Genomic DNA, 7155 nt, shown 5'->3' with positions numbered 1-7155 from the left:
TTACATGGTAGTTCACACTACATTAAACGGAGAGCCTGTTAGGAGGGATGGATTTCCTCTGAACTGAAAGCCACTTATGGAGCACTGAACTGTTAGAAATTTCCATGTCTCAAATGAGTATTTCTTTTTTTTTCTTTTTTACCCCCAGGGTCACATGACTTTAACGTAGTGCATTAGTAGAAAAGGCCAGCTTCCACTCCCAGACGTGCGCTTGTCCTCAGACTTCACTGCCATGATTTAGAAGATGCAAACAATATTGCCTAATATTATTCTATACATCCATCAGTGTTCAGGAAAACCACTTTAAATTGCTACTTAATTTACACCGTAATGACTGGGTTACAGCTTTAGCAAATTGGCAATTCTGGAAGCAATAATTTTGAAAGCTATAGATGTCTCTGATAGACGCTTGGACTGAACTCAGCGCAGAGACAGTCCCAAACACCTCCATCTCCCATTGCACCAGGTTCTCTGAGTGCCATGGATGCAGAAGAGCAGGAAGGGCTCCCTCCACTTGTAGTTGCAGCTATTGGCACCTAGCACTTTGCGGATTTCCTGCAACATGTCATTGGGGTCCATGGAACTAGTGGTTTTCATGTTCCAGGTGAAGGGCAGAGATCCTTTTGATCAGCAGCATTGTGACTTGAGCCCTTATAGCTCCTGTTCATCTCATACTTGGTTGGAAGCCTTCTTGTGAGTTTTGAAGTTAATTTACTAAAAAAGATTAGTGGAGCCTCTACTTGGAGTCTGGGACAATGGCATAGCTTCCTGGGCCAGGCTGGGCAAGGAAGGAGGGCCTTGTATCTTGCAGTTCGCCAGTTCCCGGGGCTGTCGGTGGAGTGCTAAGACTGGCAGTGCCTATAGGGGAAGCGGATTCGGTCCTGGGTGGTGGCACTGCAAAGTTCCCCTTGCTGACCATTTTCAACAGTCCATACTGTGGGTTGAAGCAATTGTGATTCTCTGATAAGGAATGGTGCTGTTCTCCATGCCATTCTGGATCACTGAATGTCTGCCCACCATGATTCTCTCACGAAAAATTCTGCTGTGTCATCCCTAAAGATGCTGTGCTACTGCTGGGGACAGCAGGGCTTTTCTTGCATTTAGGAATGTCCACTTTGTTGGGGTTACTTGCCTTCCCAAGCATTGGACTGGCTTGAGCAATTGCCTCTCCTCCCACCGCACTGCCACCTCATTTCTAGGAGGGAATTCCATCTTCTTTGAGGTCACTAACAGCAATGCTTATCTGACTCCTCTTTGGATATGCCCCAACTGAAGGAATAGCTGGTCCAGCATGGTCACTGTAGGCTCTCTGCTTCTGGATTGAAGAAAAGCTTCTCTGCACTTTGTGGGGAGGAGACTGCCTGGTGCTGTTGCTGAGGTCACTGCTTGGCCTTACCTTAGCAAGTGAAAAATTGCTGTTAGAATTGGAGTCACTAGTGTTCAGCTCTGCAGATTTTCTCCCCAACAATAATTATGTAGCTGTGATTTCATCATATTTCATTTTACTGAGAGATTCTTGAATTTTTTCCTGTGAATATCCCACTCCTACCATAATATCTATTCTTTTCTAGTCCAGCTCTGGTTCAACAAAGGGTTCAAGTTCATCTTCCTCATGCCCTGCGTTGAGCCACCCATCCTTCATGATTTGCTCTGGAATACCTAGCTTAATTGGGTTTAGCACCAGAAAGCATTTGAGCAGCTTTTCATAGCCTGTGGATATGTAGAAAGGGATTCTGTATTTCCCTCAAAACTCTCTAAGTTCCTTCCAAGATTCTGCCCCCATAAAGGGAAGCAACCCTTTGACTAGAGTGTACAGAATAATGCCAAGACTCCATTCATCCATGTCTAGCTCATGGTACTTCTAGCTCTGGGAGAATTCTTGGGCTGCATATGGAGGACTCCCACAAAATGTATCTAGTTTAGTGACCAAAGTAAACTCATTGCTAAAACAAAAATCTGCTATTTTAATGTTCATATCTGCATCTAACAACAGATTTTCTGCCTTGAGGTCTCTGTGAACAATCGCTTTTGATGGCAATACTGTACTGCAGACACGATTTGTCTAAATTTAGCTCTTGCTTCTTTTTTTCTTCATTCTTCTGTGCAATCACATAGTCAAAAAAATTCACCTCCACTTGCATACTTCATGTTGATTAAGTAGAGTGTTTTTTTTTTTGTGACTTCAAACAACTTCACTATGTTTGGGTGATTTAAAATCTTCATTATTCTTACTTCTCTGAAGAGCTTTCGTAGACTTGTTGGATTCAACTGAGTTTTGTCAATTATTTTTATTGTAGCCTCTCTGCCTGTAAGGATGTGTTATGTCAATTTTACTTTTGCAAAGTTTCCCTTGCTGATCATTTTCAACAGTCCATACTTTCCAAGGTGAGGCTGCTCATCCACACAGGAAGCTATAGGGTTTCTACGCCTTGCTCCACAGAGCCCAATGCAGGAGTTGACTTCTCCTTGTGAGGTGTACATGATTCTTTATCATTGAATATCTTCAATGTCTTGTGATGAATTTAACAGAAAAAAAATAAACTCCCAAATCTACTCAACTACCAGAGTTAATAAATGCATCTAGGTACCACTGGCAGGCTTAGTAAGGGCTAGGCAAGAAAAGAGGAAACCAGGAAAGAGTTGGAGAAAGAATGTGAAAAGAATGTTATCAAAAATAGCTTTGAATGCCTTCCACAACAAAAGATGCTTGCCCAGTTTAAAATTATCCTTCTGGGTAAGTCTAAGAGCAAAATGTAAATGAGGAGTGATTTGGGTCTACTCATTTCTAAGATTCTCACTCTGCTATGCAGGCAATGCAGTCATAAAGGTACTGATTGCATAAAGAATGGTTATATACACTCTAAGTGGATCCAGGACCTGGGCATTTGACCAGAGGCCCTGTGCCTAATAGAAGAAAAAGTAGGCCCAAGTCTCCATCATGTTGACTTAAGAATCAAATTCCTCAATAAGACTCCTAAAGTGCAAGAAGTAAAATCAATAATTAATAAATGGGATTGTATCCAACTAAAAAGATTTTTCACAGCAAAGGAAACAATCAACAAAATGAAGAGAGAGCCTACAGAATGGGAGAAAATCTTTGCCATCTGCACCTCAGATAGAGCATTAATCTCCAGGATATATAAAGAACTCAAAACACTAATAATAATAATAATAATAATAATAATAATAGCCCAATCAATAAATGTGCAAAGGAATTAAACAGATATTTCACAGAAGAAATACAGTCAACAAATACATGAAAAAGATGTTCAACATCTTTAGCAATTAGAGAAATTCAAATTAAAACTACACTGAGATTTAATCTCACTTCAGTCATAATGGCAATTATCAAGAATACAAGTAACAAAAAATGTTGTAAGGGTGTGGGGGAAAAGGTACAGTCATACACTGCAAATTGATGCAACCACTCTGGAAAGCAGTATGGAGATTCCTTAGAACAGTTGGTATGGAATCACCTTTTGATCCATTTTAACCACTCCTCAGCATATCCCCAATGGACTTAAAATCGGCATACTATAGTGACATGGCCACATTAATGTTCATAGCAGCTCAATTTACAGTTGCTAAGCTATGGGTATATAACCTGGCTTTCAAAGTATATTTTGAGGGTATTGATGCCCTCAATAGGTGAATGATAAAGAAAACAGGGTATACATGCACAATGGAATGTTACTCAGCCTTAAAGAAGAATGAAATTATGGCATTTGCTTGTAAATGGATGGAAATAGAGGCTAGGAAACAACCCAGGAAAAATTAGACCAACTCTTTCCATTCTGTCTTCTCCCACTACTTCTAATAGTGAAATAAGCCAATCCCCAAGTCCCAAGGCCAAATGTTCTCTCTGATATGCAGATGCTAACTCACAATGGGGGGTGGGTATCACCAAATTGGACATTGAGGAATGGGAGGAAAGGAGGAGGAATGAGAAAGAGAATGGGAAAGGCAGTATAATGAATTGGACATAACTTTCCTATGTTCATAAATGAACATACCACCAGTGTAACTCCACATCATATACAACCATAAGAATGGGAAGTTATACTCCATGTATATATACATTCTACTGTCATGTATAAACTGATTGACATAAAGATGCAAATAATCCTCAAACTAAAATCCATAAAGTCTTCCCTGATCCAATATAAAATATGAATTCTTCTAAGATTTTTTAACTTTCTTTTTAAAGACCCAAAAAAGCTTATTCAATAAATAGTGTGCATTTTCAATCTCTCCTTCATTCTTAGTTGGCAAGGTTTTCCTAGTGGACATCTTACTGTGCTTGGACTCTGCACCCTGCAGAGGTAAAAACAAAACTGCCCATCCCTGGGCTGTCCGAAAGCAGCTGCCAGGAGTCTCCTGCCCAATGTCCTGGGTCTAGATCCTGGTATGGCCCAGGCTCCCCACCAGTTAGGCTCCTCCCACTCTCCCACCCATCACCCCCCCCACACACCCAGTTCAGCTCCAAGGCCTCCGTACAGAGCTACCCTAACTTCCATTTTGAAATAACCTCTAGTAGGTTCTTGGGTACTTGCTAACTTCTGTAGTTACAAAATGGAATAAAGCATGAAGCCCTTCCTCCTTGATAAATTAACACCCTTAAAATTATAATCCTGTACTAAAATGAATTCAAATAAAGTCTAAAACGCATGATTATTGAAATACAAATGTCTCTGAAAGCTCCAAGGAAAAAAATAAAAACTCAGTAGTGACAGTTTCATAAAAATGTCTTTTGAGCTGGGTCATGGTGAAAACAAAGACTATCTAGGTTGAAAGATGCATGGATTCTGGATAGTATGAAACTAGAATGTTCATTGGCTTGAAGGAGTTAAAAAGGATTAGAACAGTAGATTCTCCAGGAAAGGTTTGCAGGGCTTGGTGGGAAAAGCACAACGTGGCTTTCAAAATATACTAGGAAACTGGTCTTGAAGTTATGTTTCCATGATAGTGTTTTAATGTGGCTTTTACTTTTAGTTTGGATATCTTAATAGTACACATGGAAATTGTGATCCATTCTAGTAGGACAGAGACCCCCCCCAGCAGACCCTTACCATAATTAAGCAGAAATCTCCACATATTTGTAACATAGAAGCTCCTCATCTTGTCAGACAAGGGTATCAGCTATCAGCAAAAACCTCTGCAGAAGAGCATTGTGGTGGGTAGTTTCCTCTTTTTGTAAATGTCAGGTTTGGAGGGAAAAAAAAGTGTGAAACCTCTGTCTGGTCTAGAGGATGGAATGAAAAGCACTTGTCATATGAACCTCCAAGCTCCCCAACCCCAACACTACACATAAAATTCAAAGAATTTCTAGACATTTAGTTCAGTTCAGAGGAGGAAATTTTAGGCTCAAGTCCCACTATGGATCCTATTGTCATTAAACCTGCTTCTTGAAAATTCCTCTGGTGTCCAGCTTCTTCTGTCCTACTTCAACTTGACCCACTGTAGAATTCAAGTGCTTTTGAATTCTATAACTAACCTCCTGGAAGCAGAGGACATCTGCCCCTAAGGAACCTGGTTCCATAGTGGGGATCTGAGGGTTTCTGACAACTGTTCTTGCTCGGCTTCCAACCAAATATATCTTGATAAATCCCTCCTTAGATGGTGAAGTAAGGCAGTAATAACCAAACCTTAAATCCAGCCATAATTCCCTATGAACTCTAGAAGGCATGATATTGTACCCTGTGGAGTGCCAGTACAGGGCAAGCTGGTGCACCAGAGCAGAGGTATGCAGCAGGGAAGGAAATACCTGGATTTGTAGGTGGGCAAGCAAGGAAACCAGGTAGAATGGAGGTGGGCTTACCCCAAATTTTGATGAGCTCAGACATAACCCAGGCAATTCCTGTTTATGGGAATATATGCCTTGTGATGGGTAGTGTAGTGTGGGGCATAGGAAGAAGTCAACAATGGCCAGACTATGATTCAGATGTTGCTCCTCCTACTTATAAAACAACAGTCTATTAAAGAACTGGTGGGCCACAGCATCTCATCCTCAAGGAGAGGAAGGGCTTATTGAGAGCAAAGTAGCACCATGGAATCTCACACACAGAATTCAAAAATATAAGAGAGGACACAAGCCTTGTAGATATCAGGAGTGCTTTTCAGGGAAGCTAAGCCATGAGCTCTGGGAAGCAGACTGGCCTGGGTAAAGGAAAAAAGAGGGAATAGCTTCAAGTATGTCCAGAGCTTGCCCCTGCATATCTCTTATGCCACACTTCATTGGCCTATGAGTTGGGAACTCTAATAGGGTTTCAAGGCCAAGGAAAGACTGAAGTCCCAGTTCAAGCAGGAAGTCAAGGAAAGCAAAGACTTCCTGTGCTCTCTGGTTTACCAGAGTCTCAACACATCCACACTGGGGATAACAAATCACCTGAGTCCATGGATTCAACCGCTAATCTCTTCTAGAAACATCCTCACAGACACACTCCCAAATAATATTTATTCTGGGTACCTGATGGTGCAGTCAAATTGAAGCATAAAGTCAACTATTACAGTCAGTGGCACTAGCATGTGGAATCAGTCAATGGAAGAAAAGGGCACAGAACTAATGATGAGGTCAAAAAAAAAAAAAAAAAAGACCTAAGTGCTTTCCTCCGTTGGCTCTGTATTATTGTACAACAGGTCATTCTAAAGCTGTTGTTTAAAACAACAATAATAATAATTTAAGATTTTTGTGTTTTTTGTATGTCAAGGATTCAGGAGCACTGTGGCTCATGAATTCTGGCTCAAAGTGTCTTACAAGATTGCAATCAGAGGTTAGCAGGGACTTCAATTATTGAAGCTTTGAGGCTAAGAATCTACTTGCTCCATGGTGGCTCCCACCCATGGCTGGCAAATTGGTGTTGGCTGATGGTGGAAGGCTTTAGTTCCTCCACATGGACCTCTCCACGGGGTCCTCACACTATGGCTACTGACTTTTCTGACAGCGAGCAATCCAAAAGACCAAGGTAGGAGAGACAATGTCTTTTATGATGAGGCTTATCCACCACATACTATCACTTCTATAGTATTCTACTGATTGCATAGGATAAATTTGCTTCAGCATTGGAAGATATAAACCGAGGGCATGAATATCAAAGAGGAAGATCATTGGGCAGAGGGGGGGCATTTTAGAAGCTGTTTCCTTCAGTTTCTAAATAT

At 41.0% G+C, this 7155-nt stretch overlaps 1 pseudogene; it reads right to left on the bottom strand.

Annotated features, from left to right (window-relative positions):
- Positions 1–339: 339 nt before the first annotated feature.
- LOC124103974 (MAP/microtubule affinity-regulating kinase 3-like) lies at positions 340–4290 on the bottom strand (annotated as a pseudogene).
- Between the last annotated feature and the right edge of the window lie 2865 nt (positions 4291–7155).

This window comes from Marmota monax, unplaced genomic scaffold (genome assembly GCF_021218885.2).
Source record: "Marmota monax isolate L192 unplaced genomic scaffold, Marmota_monax_Labrador192_F-V1.1 WCK01_AAM20220418_F8-fsc00107, whole genome shotgun sequence".
NCBI lineage: Eukaryota > Metazoa > Chordata > Mammalia > Rodentia > Sciuridae > Marmota > Marmota monax.
Note: the sequence above shows the minus strand (reverse complement) of the source record. Positions and strands in the feature narration are given on the sequence as shown.